Source organism: Rutidosis leptorrhynchoides, chromosome 1, assembly GCF_046630445.1.
Source record: "Rutidosis leptorrhynchoides isolate AG116_Rl617_1_P2 chromosome 1, CSIRO_AGI_Rlap_v1, whole genome shotgun sequence".
NCBI classification, from domain to species: Eukaryota; Viridiplantae; Streptophyta; class Magnoliopsida; order Asterales; family Asteraceae; genus Rutidosis; species Rutidosis leptorrhynchoides.
In genome coordinates this window covers 604,136,010-604,157,726 of record NC_092333.1, presented here as the reverse complement: position 1 = coordinate 604,157,726, position 21,717 = coordinate 604,136,010, and the positions used below count along the sequence as shown (strand labels likewise).

Genomic DNA, 21,717 nt, shown 5'->3' with positions numbered 1-21,717 from the left:
CAGGCGAATGGACAGTGCGAAGTCACCAACCGGGATATAGTAGCTGGAATCAAAGCTAGGTTGGGTCATGGTCGCGTTGGTTGGGTGGATGAACTACCAAAGGTTTTATGGGCGCATAGAACAACACCCAAAGCAAGCACTGGTGAGACCCCGTTCAGTTTGGTCTATGGATCAGAAGCTGTTGTACCCGCAGAAATTGGGGTACCAACGTTCCGCATATAAAATTTTGATGAGCAAAATAACTCTGAAGCTTTGCGGGAAAATCTTAATTTGCTGTAAGAGCGCAGACTCTCTGCGGCTGTCAACGAAGCAAATAACAAGCAAAAAATTGCAAAGTACTATAATCAGCGTGTGCGTTCGCGCTCTTACAAGTGCGGTGACTTGGTTTGGCGTCAGAACGACACAAGTCATGCAGAGGATACTGGGAAACTGGGCCCCCGTTGGGAAGGTCCATATAGGGTAGCGAAGGCAAACAATACCGGGACGTACCATCTCGAGACATTAGATGGAAAACCTGTGAAACGCACTTGGCATGCGACGTTATTGAAAAAATGTTATATGTAGCTAGGTGGACCTGATCACTCCATTTTATTGTAGCACATTATTTTTTCTATGTAATTTCCGTCCGTTTGGATGTGTCGCGGTTGTAATTGTGATTAATGCCAATTAAATATTTACTCGCGCATACTTTTGTTGTTTAAATCTTTTTTGTATGCGGTTCCTGCCTACTTAAGGGGTGTCCTCTAGCCCCCGTGCGGCAGAAGCCTGTTTGGTTACAAGGCTAGACGCTAATGGCAGGCAAAGGGAATTGGTTTTCCCCTAGCCAAGCGCCACGCAGACTAGATGGCTGCAAAGTCGACTTAAAAAATTACAAGCATTGGTTTGCTTGTGCGTAATTACTCTCGCATTGGTTTGCTTGAGGAACTCAAAGCATAAAAACATTGGCTTGTTTTTAGTTGTGTTGCTTACCATACAGCTATAGTGCACCTCTAGTACATGACAAAGCGATAACGCAGTAGCTTTCGAGTCTAAATTATTAAAGGGTAAAATTGTTAAAGTATTGGTTTATTTTACGCAGTAATACCCGCATACGCATGAGTTTTGGTTAACTATGCGCATGGGCATGCGGTTCACCTTTTGTTTTGATTCGCGATATATAAACAAACAAACTACGCATGCATAACAGTAAGATACATATACATTGAATTAAGTTATTACATAAGTGGTAATTGTTTCAAATGCCTGCCCAACACGGGACTTAGGGCTCAAAAATACATTTACAATTGCCTGCCTAAGCATAGGACTTACGGCGCAAACCATCACAAACACAAACTAAAAATCCTCCTTGAGAAACCTATCAATCGGCATGTTTGGGTCCGCCGCAAACGCATCGATTAGAGGGATAGGAATGGTGGTGGTAGCATTCTCCGCTTCCAGCAATGCCGCAGCCGTACCCTCCTTCAATTTCTTCTGCACAACGTCAGGGTACAGTGGTGTGAGGCTGCAGGCTTGAATCACCTCTAAGACTGCCTTGTTGACTTTGTGGTCTTTCACCGCGTCAACATAGGCATTGAACTTATCGGTAACTTGAAAGGACCCGTCCTAATCCATCTGGACGAAGTCACCAACAACTGGTTCCATTGCGATGATCGACTCCAAGTACTGTCTTTAAAATGAGCAAATGCACAGCGGAATGTTTCTTTTATACCTGAGAATAAACATGCTTTCAAGTGTCAACCAAAAGGTTGGTGAGTTCATTAGTTTAACACAAATAATCATTTTCAATAATATAATAGACCACAAGATTTCATATTTCCATTTCTCATAAACATACGTCCCATGCATAGAGACAAAATATCATTCATATGGATTGAACACCTGGTAACCGACATTCACAATATGCATATAAGAATATCCCCATCATTCCGGGATCCTCCTTCGGACATGATATAATTTCGAAGTACTAAAGCATCCGGTACTTTGGATGGGGCTTGTTGGGCCCGATAGATCTATCTTTAGAGTTCGCGTCAATTAGGGTGTCTGTTCCCTAATTCTTAGATTACCAGACTTAATAAAAAGGGGCATATTCGATTTCGATAATTCAACCATATAATGTAGTTTTGATTTACTCGTGTCTATTTCGTAAAACAGTTATAAAAGTAGCGCATGTATTCTCAGCCCAAAAATATAAAGGGTAAAAAGGCAAATGAAACTCACGCATATAAATATTGTAAAACAGTTAATAAAGCATTTGCATGTATTCTCAGCCCAAAAACATAAAGAGTAAAAGGGGCAAATGAAACTCACGCATATAATTATTGTAAAACAGTTAATAAAACATTTGCATATATTCTCAGCCCCAAAAATGTAAAGAGTAAAAGGGGAGCAAATGAAACTCACCTAATGTATTTTGTAGTAAAAATACATATGACTATATTGAACAATGCAGGGTTGGCCTCGGATTCACGAACCTATATCATTTGTGTATATATTAATACATATCCTTGTACTCGAACACATATATATAATTTTATTAGTTATATTCTTGTTATATTAATAATATATATTTTCACATATAAAATATTAATTTTTGTTATATTATATATATATATATATATATTAAATTTATTTGTATGTATATATATATATATCTATCATTGGTTTGTTAAAACTTTTCTTTTAGTATTGTTAGTGATAATATTTGGAATAATGCGAATGATAATACTAATATCAATGAAATGCTAATATTATCTAAAATTCTGTTAATAATGTTATTAATGATCGTTTTTAATAATAAAACTCATGATAATGATAATATCAATAGTTTTTAATAATTTAATAATAAAGACTATGAATATAATACATTTTGTTATTAATACTTAATAATAATAATTGTAACAATCTTATTACTAAAGGTAAACTAAATAATGATTCTTTATTTATTAATGATGATAAAATTTCTAAAATGATACTAATACGAACATTAATAAAAAATAATAGTAACTTTTATTGTCTTCATCATAATACTAATAATAGTAATAATACTAAATATTAATACTTGATAATAGTAATACTAATTATAACATTCCTAATATTTATCAATAATCGTACTAACAATCAATACTAATATTAATACATGATAATAACATTACTAATTACTAATATTAATAATAATAATAATAATAATAAATAAAAGTACATGAAACTACCTCATATCAAAAGGGTTCCAAAAAGAAAACAGCCCTCCCCTAGTCTCGAACTCGAGACCACATGCTACCTCGACACTCTCCCATACCATTGAACTGCTTTGATTTTTCTGTTTTAATTTCTCCCCAAATTTATATAAACCGAATTATGTATCCTCATACTTATCATCTTCTTCTTCCTCAAGCTTGTATCCATTCAACCAAATTTCAATCCCAAGTAACAATTAGTTTTAGAATTTATTAACTATCGTAGGAACTTTTATCTAGGTTAAATGGGATTGAAAAGAAGAAAAAATAAAAAATAAAAAAAATATATATATAAACAAGCAGCTGCTCGTCGCTGCAGTAAAAAAAAAAAAAATTATAAATCGAAAATCTAAACACTCTTACACTATGATTCCTATATGAAACTTGCTCCATATCATCCAACAAATACTCGTTGGTCAACAATTACAATTGAAACACCATCAAAATCACGAATTTGAATTCACAAGAACTGTTGACTTTTGTTTTAAAAAATTTGACTTCGAAAATTCGTGCTTGATATTAGAAATTGGAACGTGATATTTTGCAGCCATATTGAGTAAGAGATTCCTAACGAAACAGCATTTAAGGATTTTTCTATTTGGTGCGAAATTGAATTAAGAGGGAAAAAAAATTACGTGTACAGATGAACAAAAAAAAAATATGATATGCTCCCAATTCCCTCTACTTTCCGTTGTTGACTTGTAGAGTTGATAAATCCTCATGTGGACGTTCCAATAATAGAATTTAACTGATTGTTTGATGACAAAGGGTCACGAGCAGCACAGTTGGACAGTAACATATAACAAATTGATTTTGATATAACAATTACACATATTTATTTACATTAGTTATTTATATATATATCTATATATATGTTTAAACATTTATAATATATATACAGTTGTATTTTGTATATATATACATATTCATATAAACCTATATATATAATTCTGTTTATTTGTAAATAATTCATAATATGGTAATTACAAATATATTTATGCGTAATATTATTAATAATAGAATAGAATTATTAATAAAGTCTACTAATAATAGACAATAATAATATTAATATTAACAATAATGCAGATTTTAATAAATTTAATTAATGATAATAATAATCTTATTAATGATACAATTAATAATAATACTAGTTATAATAATATTAATAACATTAATATTGCAACTTAGATCTTATATATATTTTATTTTAGAAAAAAAAAATATACAAATCTTAATATTAGTACTAACAATAATTATCATGTTTATGTATCATATATATATATATATATATATATATATATATTCAAATTACTATATATAATTATGTTTTACGTATCCAGATTCAATACTTTGATATATGTATTAATTATATACATCAAAGCAATTTACACTCAAAGTATAACATTATACAATTAATACATTATTAATCGTTGACTATTTATGTTCGAAATCATTTAGTAACAGATTTTAGTTATTTTAATTTATCTTCCATAATAAATAAACCACTTATTAGTTATCTGTTATATTTATTTTACAATATATGATTATTTATATATGTAGTTAATTATATGTACATTTCTATTTACGTTTATAGATTTGTGAATCGTCGGGAGTAGTCGAAGGTCAAATTGAATTAATAAAAATAATTCACAAGTTTTAAGACTCAACCTTACAGACTTTGCTTATCGTGTCGAGATTATATAAAGACTTAGTTTAAATTTGGTATAAAATTCCCGGGTCGTCACAGTACCTACCCGTTAAAGAAATTTCGTCCCGAAATTTGAGTGAGGTAATCATGGCTAACAATAAAAAAAATGTTTTTCATGACGAATATGAGTTGATAAATTGAGTTTTATCATTTTTGAGTAATATGGATTAAAATAATTCAATTATTTGAAGAGTACGAATGAAGCTATTCACAAAAGAATGAAATGAGAAACAAAGATTTGCTTTTAACTTTTGACGTAGTCAGGTTTGAATTTAGAAAATAAGGCGCGTCTTAACTTTTGACGTTGTCTTGTTTGAATTCCGGAATTCATGGGATTTAAAAGGAAATCTTCGGAATCTAAAAGATTTGATTCTTCGGGATTTATGGAAAATAAGATCTCTACAATTAAATGCTATGATCATCTGTCTTGATTGCTTCGTCTGGTATCTCCACTATAAATGAACTTCTTCCGTTCTATTACTTCCCACCACTTCCAATTTCTATATTTTAATTCATACTTTCAAATCATCAGTAAATATGCTTCATCCAGTTTTAATCCTTGTCCTTATCCTTATTATCGCAACAGTTATTCTCCTTTTCCAACTACCACCAGAGGAATTTGTTTTCTTCTACTTCGCCCTTGGGGTTATAATGTTTTTAATTCTCCCGTGTCTTTATGTTGCGATAAACATTGATATGCACGGTTTGTAATTCCTGTGTTTATGATCGGCTTTCTATTTTCCTTTATTTTCCGGAGCTCCATGCTCTTGTTTTCTCTTCCCAACTCCAAGTCAAGCGAATAATGGTCCAGAATTCGTAGATATAGAGTTTCGAATGATTATAATGTTCTAAGCAGGGTGGAACGTGATAGCACGATTTGATTTTCAAATTTATCAACATTACAGAAGATAGAACCATCAAGAATACATTTTCTTGATATGTTCAGAAGTTAAGTAGAATAAAAGAGTTATGTAACATGGCACATGATGACGTTAAGATCTGTGAATCATCACGTTCCATTAGAAACTCAACATGACTTAATATAATATAATCACGTTGATCAAGTGTCATTATATTATACTAACTCATGCATCAATTTCCAACATTACTTCATTAACATTCATATTTTAAGCTCGAAATTTTACAGAATATAGAACCTAACAGTTTCTATATGATGTAACACTGATAGCACGAAGAGATTAATGATTTCAGATAAGAATAATTATGAAAATATCTTCAGAAATATCGAAGATATTTATGATGATATTTTGGAATTTCTAAGTTCGATGGTTGATGAGGAAGATTTTCCGCAAGATTTTAACATGAGTACGGAGCAAGATATTCGTTGAAGGTTTCATCGGATCCAGAATTACCTGGATTCTTTGAATATATGGTATGGTCCTTGTATTTGTCCTTGGTCTTCTTCGTGGTTAGCTCAATCCGTTTTCCAGTTCCAACTTTTCTGAGCTTTTCCAACATACTAATCTTTATCATCAAACTTTTGATGATTAAGGTCGTTTACAGTTGTCTATGGTTTCTGCTGTTTCATTCAACTTTTTTTCAACATTCATAGTACCGATTTGTGACTGAGTGCTTTTCAGAATTTCAGAATGAGAGATCATAATTCTAAAAGATAAATGTCATACATATAATTGTTGATGTAGATATGATGTGAGTTTTCAAAGTACTGATTGCTGATTCCTGGTAATTGGTATGGCAGTTCTCGTTACAAGATATGGATGAGTATATGATAGGGTTTCAATGAATAAATATAATGATTTGTCAAAGAGATTTAAACCAAGGAGTAACGAGGTTGTTGGTACGTCTGCTGGTAATAAGATGGAATACAAAAGATTTCCCGGTAACAATAAAAGAGTACACATATAAATCAAGGTTATAATAAGGTTGTTTTGAATGAAAAGTCAAAGTTAACTTGCTGGAGCCGTGACAAAATTTGCTAATTTGGAAAGGGATTGCAAAGTTATTTTGGGTAATAATAACACTAAGAAATTAGCATAGCTACGTTTTAAACGTTTACTCAGGTTTCGAGTGATTGTAAGTGCATATCTATATGCATCAATCTTTTCTTCTGTAGATGAAGTGCGGCTCGTTCATCCTATCGATTGAGGTGTTTTCAAGAATCATGAAAGGTTTGAACGCAGATTATAATCGTCAAGATACAAATGAGGTTTAAGATGAAATCAAGTGGCAAACTTGAAGAATTGTTTAGTTTCATATGTTATAGTCAATATTTTAATTCATTTTAATTGTCCAATGTTGGTAGTCCACAGTTGATAGTCCACAGTTAGCAATTCAATAATTCATATATAGTTTAATATATAATATTCGAATTAATTATTACGTATCGTGACCCGTATACGTCTCAGACTCGATCACAACTCAAAGTATATATATTATTTGAGAATCAACCTCAACCCTGTATAGAGAACTCGATCATTACTGCATATAGAGTGTCTATGGTGATTCCAAATAATATATATAGATGTGTCGATATGATATGTCAAAACCTTGGATACATGTCTCGATATTTAGAGTGTGTAAAAATAAATAACAGAAATTTAAATGACGATAAATAAAGTGCGTAAAGTAAATAACAAAAATTAAATGACGATAAATAAAATTGCGAGAATGTAAATTGCGATAATTAAATTGTGATAAATAAAATGTAATCAGTTAGCTAGGAAGAATTAGCTAGGAACAGTTAGCGTGGATTCTTAACAAAATTTCTCATAGTTAATTTGTTTGTTTCTAACAAATTTTATTTTGTCAAATGTTTCCTTCATTATGCCACTTGATTTTTGATAAATCGAAATATGAAATTGGATGAATATGGTTATTCTGGGGTGAACTGATTTGTATATCGGTGGATATAAGTAGGATAGTATATGGCTGTTGAAGCAGATTCGAAAAACGTACAATGTAACTTATTAATGTGAAATTTAAATAGTCCTCGGGTATTACCTACCCGTTAAAATATTTTCACCATTAACAGTTTGTACAAGAGAATTTTTAATTACAATCTTTATGAAAACATATATACATATATATTTTCTTCAGATGTATTCATGGATTTAATGAGTTAATATGATATTAAACTCATTTGCTTTTCGGTTAGAACTAGAATAAATAATCTCTAAAACTTTAGAGATTACATATTCGCCATGTCGAACGAAGATAAATGAGGTAGAACGATACGTAGAACGAAGATCATACTCAAAGTACATATGATGATATTGAAGCATGGATTGTTGATGGTACTGGTGCTGTTATTGATTGTACTATTGGTGCTGGTGATGTTGTTGAAGCTGGTACATTTTGCACCATATTCTTCGAATTTATTATTCAAGCGCGAAGTTCGTTGACTTGTTACTCCAGGATGATTGTCGGTCAGAACGAGCGGATGAATAAGGTTCAGAATTGTGGATAGAATATGATCTTATCGAGTTACCCTGGAAATGAGACTGAAAATGGTGTCTCGAACAGGTTCGCCAGTAAAAGCTTCAGGTTCATTGTCAAGAGGTGAATCCGGTTGGTGGAAGGGATTGCCTCCTGCGCGTTTCCATTAATTAAGTCGACTACGAATGCATCAGATGAATTGGAGATGGCTGATTGATTAAATCATTCTGGTGACATCGTTTTCGGAGCTTAGGTGAATATCCATGTCGGAATAGCTGTCGGAATAACTATCGGAATAGCTATCGAAATTTGAGGGACTCGAAATGGTTGAGGGATTCATCTTGTACAATCAGATGGAGGATTTTCGATAAGGAATATATTATAGGATGTAGATTAGTACCCTGCAATACATAATTTACATATGCATATATAATACTAAAATCCCATAAGTTACGGAGGAATCTACAGAAAATGTCAGGCAAAGTTTATAATAACATATACGCTAAGATATGAATTAGCAGATATGCTAAGATATGAATTTTGTCCATACACTAATCATGCAATCAATGCAGTAAAACGTGTCTAGACTAAGAATGATAAGCAAGTGATTCTCTAAGAATGATAAGCAGGTAATTTTTGACACGAAGTGATAAGCAAAACTTTTGACATGCAGACACGGTCGAAGTCCAGACTCACTAATGCATCCTAACGACTTATCAGTTAGACACACTAATGCAGACCCGGTTCACTAAGACCACCGCTCTGATACCAATTGAAAGGACCCGTCCTAATCCATCTGGACGAAGTCACCAACAACTGGTTCCATTGCGATGATCGACTCCAAGTACTGTCTTTAAAATGAGCAAATGCACAGCGGAATGTTTCTTTTATACCTGAGAATAAACATGCTTTCAAGTGTCAACCAAAAGGTTGGTGAGTTCATTAGTTTAACACAAATAATCATTTTCAATAATATAATAGACCACAAGATTTCATATTTCCATTTCTCATAAACATACGTCCCATGCATAGAGACAAAATATCATTCATATGGATTGAACACCTGGTAACCGACATTCACAATATGCATATAAGAATATCCCCATCATTCCGGGATCCTCCTTCGGACATGATATAATTTCGAAGTACTAAAGCATCCGGTACTTTGGATGGGGCTTGTTGGGCCCGATAGATCTATCTTTAGAGTTCGCGTCAATTAGGGTGTCTGTTCCCTAATTCTTAGATTACCAGACTTAATAAAAAGGGGCATATTCGATTTCGATAATTCAACCATATAATGTAGTTTTGATTTACTCGTGTCTATTTCGTAAAACAGTTATAAAAGTAGCGCATGTATTCTCAGCCCAAAAATATAAAGGGTAAAAAGGCAAATGAAACTCACGCATATAAATATTGTAAAACAGTTAATAAAGCATTTGCATGTATTCTCAGCCCAAAAACATAAAGAGTAAAAGGGGCAAATGAAACTCACGCATATAATTATTGTAAAACAGTTAATAAAACATTTGCATATATTCTCAGCCCCAAAAATGTAAAGAGTAAAAGGGGAGCAAATGAAACTCACCTAATGTATTTTGTAGTAAAAATACATATGACTATATTGAACAATGCAGGGTTGGCCTCGGATTCACGAACCTATATCATTTGTGTATATATTAATACATATCCTTGTACTCGAACACATATATATAATTTTATTAGTTATATTCTTGTTATATTAATAATATATATTTTCACATATAAAATATTAATTTTTGTTATATTATATATATATATATATATATTAAATTTATTTGTATGTATATATATATATATATCTATCATTGGTTTGTTAAAACTTTTCTTTTAGTATTGTTAGTGATAATATTTGGAATAATGCGAATGATAATACTAATATCAATGAAATGCTAATATTATCTAAAATTCTGTTAATAATGTTATTAATGATCGTTTTTAATAATAAAACTCATGATAATGATAATATCAATAGTTTTTAATAATTTAATAATAAAGACTATGAATATAATACATTTTGTTATTAATACTTAATAATAATAATTGTAACAATCTTATTACTAAAGGTAAACTAAATAATGATTCTTTATTTATTAATGATGATAAAATTTCTAAAATGATACTAATACGAACATTAATAAAAAATAATAGTAACTTTTATTGTCTTCATCATAATACTAATAATAGTAATAATACTAAATATTAATACTTGATAATAGTAATACTAATTATAACATTCCTAATATTTATCAATAATCGTACTAACAATCAATACTAATATTAATACATGATAATAACATTACTAATTACTAATATTAATAATAATAATAATAATAATAAATAAAAGTACATGAAACTACCTCATATCAAAAGGGTTCCAAAAAGAAAACAGCCCTCCCCTAGTCTCGAACTCGAGACCACATGCTACCTCGACACTCTCCCATACCATTGAACTGCTTTGATTTTTCTGTTTTAATTTCTCCCCAAATTTATATAAACCGAATTATGTATCCTCATACTTATCATCTTCTTCTTCCTCAAGCTTGTATCCATTCAACCAAATTTCAATCCCAAGTAACAATTAGTTTTAGAATTTATTAACTATCGTAGGAACTTTTATCTAGGTTAAATGGGATTGAAAAGAAGAAAAAAATAAAAAATAAAAAAAATATATATATAAACAAGCAGCTGCTCGTCGCTGCAGTAAAAAAAAAAAAAATTATAAATCGAAAATCTAAACACTCTTACACTATGATTCCTATATGAAACTTGCTCCATATCATCCAACAAATACTCGTTGGTCAACAATTACAATTGAAACACCATCAAAATCACGAATTTGAATTCACAAGAACTGTTGACTTTTGTTTTAAAAAATTTGACTTCGAAAATTCGTGCTTGATATTAGAAATTGGAACGTGATATTTTGCAGCCATATTGAGTAAGAGATTCCTAACGAAACAGCATTTAAGGATTTTTCTATTTGGTGCGAAATTGAATTAAGAGGGAAAAAAAATTACGTGTACAGATGAACAAAAAAAAAATATGATATGCTCCCAATTCCCTCTACTTTCCGTTGTTGACTTGTAGAGTTGATAAATCCTCATGTGGACGTTCCAATAATAGAATTTAACTGATTGTTTGATGACAAAGGGTCACGAGCAGCACAGTTGGACAGTAACATATAACAAATTGATTTTGATATAACAATTACACATATTTATTTACATTAGTTATTTATATATATATCTATATATATGTTTAAACATTTATAATATATATACAGTTGTATTTTGTATATATATACATATTCATATAAACCTATATATATAATTCTGTTTATTTGTAAATAATTCATAATATGGTAATTACAAATATATTTATGCGTAATATTATTAATAATAGAATAGAATTATTAATAAAGTCTACTAATAATAGACAATAATAATATTAATATTAACAATAATGCAGATTTTAATAAATTTAATTAATGATAATAATAATCTTATTAATGATACAATTAATAATAATACTAGTTATAATAATATTAATAACATTAATATTGCAACTTAGATCTTATATATATATTTTATTTTAGAAAAAAAAAAATATACAAATCTTAATATTAGTACTAACAATAATTATCATGTTTATGTATCATATATATATATATATATATATATATATATATATATATATATATATATATATATATTCAAATTACTATATATAATTATGTTTTACGTATCCAGATTCAATACTTTGATATATGTATTAATTATATACATCAAAGCAATTTACACTCAAAGTATAACATTATACAATTAATACATTATTAATCGTTGACTATTTATGTTCGAAATCATTTAGTAACAGATTTTAGTTATTTTAATTTATCTTCCATAATAAATAAACCACTTATTAGTTATCTGTTATATTTATTTTACAATATATGATTATTTATATATGTAGTTAATTATATGTACATTTCTATTTACGTTTATAGATTTGTGAATCGTCGGGAGTAGTCGAAGGTCAAATTGAATTAATAAAAATAATTCACAAGTTTTAAGACTCAACCTTACAGACTTTGCTTATCGTGTCGAGATTATATAAAGACTTAGTTTAAATTTGGTATAAAATTCCCGGGTCGTCACATAACTGGCCCAGAATCCATCACCTTTTGCGCAATGGTGGGGAGTGCAGTGCGCAGCTTCGCCAGATCCACCTCCGCTAGCTCGCGACCTGTAACCGCGTCATCCTTTTCCCTCGTCACCCTTTCCAGCTCCACCTCCCCCTTGGACTGGTCAACCGCCCCAACCAGCTCGCGGTTTGTTTTTCTCTCTTCAATCAGTGCAGTTTTGGTTTCCGCCGCGGTTAACTCCACCGCCTTGCGCGCTTCTTCTGCGGCGTCCCTGTCTTTCTTCACCTGATCAACCCCCGCTTGCAGCAGCCCTAGCTCTGTTTCTTTCCACAAGGCCACTTAATACAAGTTAGTGGAACGGCGGGCTTGATCCGCAACCATGCCAAAAAAGACGAGGCCGTTTTGGACTAAGGCGTTGAGCGCCTGATTAAAAGGCAGTGCGGCTAGTTGGTTGCGGAACTCAGCAGGGAAGATTTGTTGAAGGAAGGCGGATTGCTCTGCGGCGTTTTCCGCAGATGACTGGGTGAGCTGTGCCAGGTTCGCCAATCGAAAGCTACCGTGTGGCGGGGTTGGTGTAGACTCGGAGTCCAGGTGTATCGTCTTGTCCTTTGACTCGGCGGTAGCTTCGAGGTCCGGATTGACCCGCGGTGGGGTGTGATGAGTCTCTTCAGCATGCCCTGCGTATTCATAAATGGTTAAATAAATGCAAACTTAAATGTGCGGTATGCGCGCAAGCAGAACTCTTACCAGATGATGGGGGAGGTAGATCCGCAGAACGGGGTTCGATGGGAACGAAGTTGTCGTTCCGCTTGTCCTCCCTCTGTTTGGGAGTGAGTTTCTTCTTCTTCTGTTGGGATTAGGAGGCTTCGGCGGCCTTGCGTTTATTGCCGGAGGTGGCAGGTGCATTCTCGCCAGTCTTCTCCTGCTCTAACGGCTGGTTCACATTCTGTTTGCGGAAGGCGATGCCCGCAATCTCCTCCGCAGTCAGTACTCTCTTCATCTTCATCTCTGCAAACATGCACGCATGCGTTAGAACATATAAATAGCAAACTGTTGTTAGTATGTGATTATACTATTCCTACCCTTTCTATCCGGTCCGACTATGGCTGGACGCACATCCTCCCATGGCCAGTGTGCGGATATCTTCCCTAGCCGCAACATCACGTTCCCGTATGACCGGTGCACCTGCTGTGCATTAGCGCACTCCGCTAACAGCTTTGTTTCCTCGTCATCAAGGACCGGGGTTTTGTTCACATCCTTTTCCACCTTCTCGCACCATATAAGCGTTTGCGGAAAAGCGGTACCAACTACAGTTTGGTCAATGAAAAAGAAAGTTTATTTCCAGTTACCCGCATTCGACTTTGGGGTTTTGGTGAAATTTTGTCGGGCGAAGAAGGTGAACCAGGATTTGTGGTGATTGGCTAGGCGGTATAGATGACAGAAAACTTTAACCAACGGTACCCTATCGATTGCGGCGCACCACATTTCAAACAGAACTATTTTGCCTATGGCATACGGGTGTAGTTGCCCTAATCCCACTCTGAAGTGATCTAATACGCCTAAGAAGAAGTCAGAGGGAGGAACCCTAAAGTTACCATGCTTGAACGCATGTTCATAGATGGCCACTTTCTTCTCCGGTGGCTCGTGAGCACGCTGATGGGGTAGGGGTGGCACCGGATTGTACTTGGCTAAGGGAGGATACTGTTTCACTAAGTAATCTATGTGCTTCTGCTCTATAACAGACTCTACGCTATCTACATACATCTCGTTAGCTTTAGTCATTTTCTAGGAGTAATCGGATGAATACTAACCTTTAAATGGTGGCCGGAATGTTTGATTTTTGATCGGAATTCAAATTGGCAGCGTAACGAGGAAGCTTGAAGCAGGAAAGTGGAAATGAGCTGCAAAATGGGGTATTTATAGGGAAGATTGGGAGTCATGGGATGGAGTGGTGTGATCGTGGCTGTACACGTGTTACGCAATCGACGACCAGCACTTTATTTATGCGCGTGGATGCCAGTTGGGTATGATTACATGTACGAGCGTGGTTGGCACGCGCCTGACACGCTGCCACTTTATGTCATGTCCGCCGAATGGGCTTATGCGATTGTGACAGGCATTTAATGGCATCGAGGCGCACGCGGAATATTAAATGCTAGCCGTTTTCTTGTTTTTTCTTTTTCGCTTAATAGTTTGATATCATACGCCTCGCGCCATATAACATCAAACTGGGGGGACATAATGATACCTCAACCTGCAAGCGCACCGCAAATGTATGCGGACAATCACTATTGTGTGTATGCGTGTTCTTGTGTGCGGTATGCGGCGTGCGAATGCCTTTGTTCCCGGTACGGCGGTTGCTTAGCTGTCAAGTAAATATCTTTTCCATAATTATATCAGTGATTCGGGGGAGTCAGTTATGGATGAGATTAACGTGATCTGGGACGGTTCTAGAATTAGGGTTTGCCTATAAATACAAACCCTAATCATCATTTACTTCACACGGCATATTACGTAACTATCACACACGAGATACATTACGCAAAACAGCATCATTCAGCATCTCTTCAAGGTTAACAGGTTAGTCTTTCGTAAGCTAGTACCTACGACCTTATTTGGGGCCTCTTGATCGACGACCGTTATCAGAGGTGGACTTAATCACTTGGCCACCCCGCCGACATCATCATGTCGGCCAGGGTTATTCACTGTAGCCGGACCGGAGAGCCACGTTCTAAGATCCTTAAACCCCTCCTTATGTATTGAGCAGGCATATTGAACCCCATGGTAAAAATATGCATGATCATATATGTATGTATGTGTGTGTATATATATATATATATATATATATATATATATATATATACAAGTAAAAACGACTTTCCTACAGTAAACACTATTTGCTACAGTAAAAATGATTTTGCTACAGTAAAATACTATTTGTACAGTGAAACCGTATTTTGCTACAGTGCTACAGTGAAAATGACTTTGCTACAGTAAAATACTATTGCTACAGTAAACAATATTTGCTACAGTAAACACTATTTGCTACAGTAACACTATTTGATGTCGACGAACTAGCAAACAAAAACGGATAAGGCGGCCATGCGATCGCATGACAAAAACAGCATGGGGTACTGTTTCAAGTCACATACTATAAAAGGCGAGCTGGTTCCAGTCTGTTTCTCCAATTCATTTTTACTCCGTATTTATTTTATTATTATTTATTTATTATTATTATTATTATTATTATTATTATTATTATTATTATTATTATTATTATTATTATTATTATTATTATTATTATTATTATTATTATTATTATTATTAAGATTAAGATTAATATTATTATTAATCTTATTATTATTAGTAGTATTTGTATTATTATTAGTATTATACATAAAATACTACGACGAGGTTATGTCCAAATGATTTCAATACAAGTTTTCGAGCAAGCTAGAGCTAAGGAAATTATGGGTTATAGCTATGGAGGTTATGGGTAATGTTCACGGGTATTGTTCGCAAGTCAAACCTAGTGTTTATTATCTCTGTTGCGTCTACATACTTTCCTGCAATATTGAATCACAATATTGATACGTGAGCATTCATATCTTATCTTTTATACATTAACTGTGTATCCATGTCTAGTGCTCGAGTATATACGTTTATGTATGCTTGTATGCTAAATTTTGTCGTTAAACAGTTTATAATGAATCACGAATTAAATATATATATTATTGGTAAAAGGTATATGATATACATGTTTTTGGAAAGCTATCGAAAAATCAATAACTTTTCATTTAGATATCGAATAATTTCGATGAACGGATTAAAAGATATGATCAACTGAATTATGATTGACGTTAATAGAAATTGCTTTTGAATCTGCAATTAAGATTTAAACAACTTGTTTACTAGATTGATAAATTGAATTTTTGAATATTATCAACCGAGTAAATGAATCCTTATATAAGGTACGTCTCGTTTTGTTGAACTTTTGTCAAAATTGACTTTTTGAAACAACTTTGGATAACTTTTGTATGTCGATCTCGAGCATTAGGATTGTGATACACTATGACCCAAACTAGCTTATTAGACATGTATTGACCAACATATGTTCTCTACGTTGAGATCTACGGTTAATTTTGCATTCCGAGTTACGGTCACTTTTTGATGAATGATCTTATGTGCTGCTAAGGTGAGTTTCATTGCTCCCTTTTTAATTGCTTTTGCAATATATATATTTTTGGGCTGAGAATACATGCAATTTATTTTAAACGCAATGGATACAAGTACATACTTAATTATACACTGAGTTTGAACTGAAAATCCCTTAGCTTTGGTAACTACTAGCTGCCAGTACATAGGATATGGACTGGTGGGCGCGAATAACAGTATATGGATCCATAGGGCTTGACTTCCCCGTCCGAGCTAGAGCGCTAGCCTTTTAACGGACGTGTGTTATTTGAGTTTAGGACACGTTGGTTTGCGTGTATTAAAAACGAATGGGGTATTTATCATTATAACGTTAAAGCTTAGTTACCAGGGTGCTCTGTTACGTAGAATCTATTGATAAACGTTTCTGGATGAAACAACTGAAATCTTGTGATCCACTTTTATATAATCTATTGATAAACGTTTCTGGATGAAACAACTGAAATCTTGTGATCCACTTTTATATAATCTATTGATAAACGTTTCTGGATGAAACAACTGAAATCTTGTGATCCACCTTTATATACAGATTATGCCAAACACTAAAACTATGAACTCACCAACCTTTGTGTTGACACTTGTTAGCATGTTTATTCTCAGGTTCCTAGAAGTATTCCGCTATTTGCTTATATGTTAAACAAGCTATGTGCATGGAATCTTACATGGCATGTTTATCAAGGAAACGTTGCATTCACCAAATCATCACCATGTATCTTATTTTGACTGCATTGTCAATGGAAGTACTATTGTAAACTATTATTTACGGTGATTGTCTATATGTAGAAATCATCAAATGTCGAAAACCTATGATTTAAATATTCATTTATGGTGTGCCTTTTCAAAAGAATGCAATGTTTACAAAACGTATCATATAGAGGTCAAATACCTCGCAATGAAATCGATGAATGACGTGTTCGTCCATATGGATTTGGAGCGATCGTCACATCGCCACACGAAAAGGGTTTATATGCTCTCATGTTCTTGTCACCCACAACTTCATCAGGTGAAAAAACTACCTTATCATCTTCAACTCACCAAAAGCAAGCAAGTGAAAAGCGGTTATTAGGTTCCTTAAAAACAACTCTATGCTCTAGTGGCCTTAACTTGCCGTTGCTCCAAGCTTCCATCAAGTCTCCAATATTTACAACTAATGTTTTGACAACCACATGGATGTCGATGTTCATCCATTTCCTTTCTTTAGATCTCACTTGAAGCCCACCGATTTCGTCCTGGTAAACTATCGTTATGTAGCTCATATATGTGTACATACCTAGCTCTACAACGTCTTTTCCAATTATTTCAGGGAATAAAGAGTAATTATTTATGTATAAATAGGCTCGGACTCACAGAACTCGTCATATTTCTTATCAAAACCTTCTCCCAAACACATTAGTAGCATCTTTACGATTTTATTCGATGGACACATCATTATGCTCCCATATTCTCTCAACACCCAACTATAAACAGCAAAAAAAGGTTTATTAATAACAATCGAGGAAGTAATATATGCTTTCAATAACACAATACTTATGCGAAAAAAGGAGTGCATATATGTCGATAATTTTAACCCTCAACTCATTACCAATCCTTATTTTTTGCCTAACAGCACATAATTTTTAGTGTTGTAAGCTGGACCTAACATTTTTCACAGCATAAAACTATACAATCAATTAGAGTACTATATTGAATTACCTGAATTCTGACTTTGAATGAAGAGCCGTGGCGACGGTGGGCGGTGGCGACGGTTGAAATTAGGGATTGAAGGGTGATGGAAAGCAGAAGAAGGTTCCAGGTGATAAAAATCTGAGGGGAACAATACGGGGAATGAACGTTCCAGAGTGGGGTATTTTGTACGGAGTAGTTGGGTAGAGATAAAGAGTATAAGAGTAAAAGTTAGCCTTTGTGGCCAATAGAATTCTAGTAAATTTACGCCAATTAGTATATAGTCTAAAAAAAATAAAAAAACAAATTGTAGATCAAGGAACGGACCATTAACTACGAAACCTCGAATAAACGAAACGTCGATGTGATTTAAACAGAAATAGAATTGCTTATAGAAAATGAAGGCTGAAACGATGTAACAAACTCTAAATCCCCTGCAGTTATCTACTTTTGGTCTCCATTTTAAACCCTACAAAACGAAATTACGATCATATATAAATTTTATTCACGTAATAATTGAATAAATTATTAAGAAGACAATAAGAAAGAGTTGATGAATATGAATATTTTTACCTTATATGTAGCGGAATTCAAACGTTCCAACCCGGTGAAGCACAATTCCATCTATTTGTTTCATAACATACGAAAAATCATAAACATTAAATTTAACATAATTGTATGGAGTATAATTTTTGCATATGGAGACTTGAGCAACTTATGGGTCACTGTTGAAACATGCCAAAATAGTAATTTAAGAAGACAACATCGGATAAAAAAAATAAACACAGTGACGATCTTAAGTGTTCTTACTCGGCCCACCAGGATTCCATGAGTGAAGTTAATACTGGAGTGTTGATCCTTATCATTAGGGTGGCAATTTCAACCATCCTTACCAGATTGCAGTGCAATTTTGATCAGTAGGATGACATATTGATTTATGGGTGATGAGGTCTCTTTGACTGTCTATGTGCTCAACTATAACAGACATTAGTGACAAATCCGGTAAAGCCTTCAATTGACTTCTTTTGCTGTCTTCACCAACTTATTGCTGTGTTCATATGAACTTGCATTAAATTATGATAATAAGCTTATATTTTCACAACCCAATAATCAGAACCATCATAATCATAATAATCATGAGTTATATAATGATAAGTAGAAGTAATTTACCAGATTAAAGTCGTTGATGAACCTTGAGCATGAAAATGGCCTGAGCTGAAAATTTAAGAACCTTGAATGTAAGTTTGATGGTCGCAAAACCTGGGATGTCCATAGTTAAAAAATAAAGTAACCAACCTGTATCAATGAAACCAATGATGACGTTAACTTGATTCGTGGTCGCAAAACCTGGGATGTCCATAGTTTCTTCACCCGCAAGACAAATGCAATCCTATGAATGTGTTGTATGCACTTTTCTCTTTATGTTCTCAAACACTGAAACTACCCCTTCCATACCTGCATTCAGAACATAAAATACTCATTATATGCATATGTGCATCAGTACATGTACTTGTTTGTGTTATTAGAGAGAGATTAGAAACTTACTGGCAGTTTGAGGTGCTTGATCCTGAGTCAACTTAGCTGCAAATCTTTTGAAACCATGTTTATAACTATACAAATGAGAAGCCTTTGCATCTTCACTACTGTATATTATTAATAAAAAAAAAATTATTGTCAGAATTATAAAGGGTCATAATGGAGTAGTGCATATTTAAAAATTTTAAACATTACCATGCACTCAGTTTTATATTATTTATTTCATTGATGTGGTAAATGCCCACACACAGTATACATGTGACCAATATCCACACTAAGACCATTCACAGTGTGACGGGTGATGGGGCGTGATGGAGTGTTTTTGTGGGGTATAGTGTTGATTTAGCAACGGTGATGGCGTGATGTAGTTTGTAGTGGTGGGCTTGATGGTTATGTGATGAGTTAAATTGGTCCCAGCATTTTAATTTAATTTTCATTTATTTTTTTAATTTGTTTGTTTTTTATATAAAAATAATACATATTAAATAATAAAAATTTATAAAAACACTCTTAAATTAATAAAATGCAAACCATTACAATTTATTAAAGTCCTAAAAATTAAAAAGTACGATAATTTAAAAATCCTAATACAATTACTTTATTAAATTCCTAAAACTTAAAACGTAGTTCATAATATAAATTACTCGTCGTCACTTGAAAGCTCAATATAATCTTTGTATTTCTTGGCCAATGGGAAGAGAACGATCAAATGATAGATTTTTTAGAGAGTGTTTAGTAACTTAAAAGTTGGAAGTGTTGTGAAAGTGTTGTGAGAAATGAGATGAATATTTATAGAGGTGGGTAAATTTTATTATTTATAAAATTTATGTTTTCATTATATTATAAAATTGGGCAACGGATAAATTGGGCAACGGATACATTTGCTGCAAGGCAACGGATACCTTGCAGCCTTTTTCAGCAAACGGCCAATCAAAATTGTTCACCACCTCCATCACCTTCCGTGATCTAGCCATCGCGCCACCTCCATCATCCCTCCATCACGCCGCACAGGGGCGCGATGGAGGCGCCGTCGATCCCATCACCTCCTGGTAACGCTGCGATGTAAATGGTCTAATATATTACTTATTTCATATTTCTTTCTCATAAATACAAATTCTTTCTTAAACTTCCACCTTTTTTTGCAGTTTGTAAGAATTCTCCAAGACTCACTTTTTGACTTGCAGAAAGAAAAGTATGAGACGTCATGCAAATAGTAGAATCAAAATTTCATGGCTTTTAAACCTGCCCGACGAACACCCTAAGCACTATATAAAGCTTGGTATGTAGATTAGGTACTTCCATGAAGATGATGACATTTTCCCGCAACTGACCCATGATATCTCAGGAGGGGATTAAATCCAAAAGTAGTTCCAAAATGTGGGAATTAAATCCAAAAGTAGTTCCAAATGTACCTACCTACGGAACCAACTAAGCTACATGCTAGAGACATTATGACTGTTTCGGGTGACATAATAATCTCAAAAGTCCAAACCATGTTGATTCAACTCCACCCTATTTCAACCTTTTTACATGTACCAAACAATTATGCAACACATCATCTAGTTAAACAAACATATATTTAAAGGTTACTTTTATTTAATCTTCCAATATAAGGCTCCAATGCAGATTAATCATATGTGTAGGAAAGAGTTCCAAAGAATGACTTTCAGACATTTATCACCAGAACATGAAAATAGTGCTTAATAGTTTATCATGCCTACCCAAGGTACTAAAAAAATAAATACAAAATTTTTAGAGTCCGGACCAAA

At 33.5% G+C, this 21,717-nt stretch overlaps 1 pseudogene; it reads right to left on the bottom strand.

The window, feature by feature from the left end:
• Positions 1–1,332: 1,332 nt before the first annotated feature.
• On the bottom strand, positions 1,333–19,685 carry LOC139847488 (gibberellin 20-oxidase-like protein; annotated as a pseudogene).
• Positions 19,686–21,717: the final 2,032 nt, after the last annotated feature.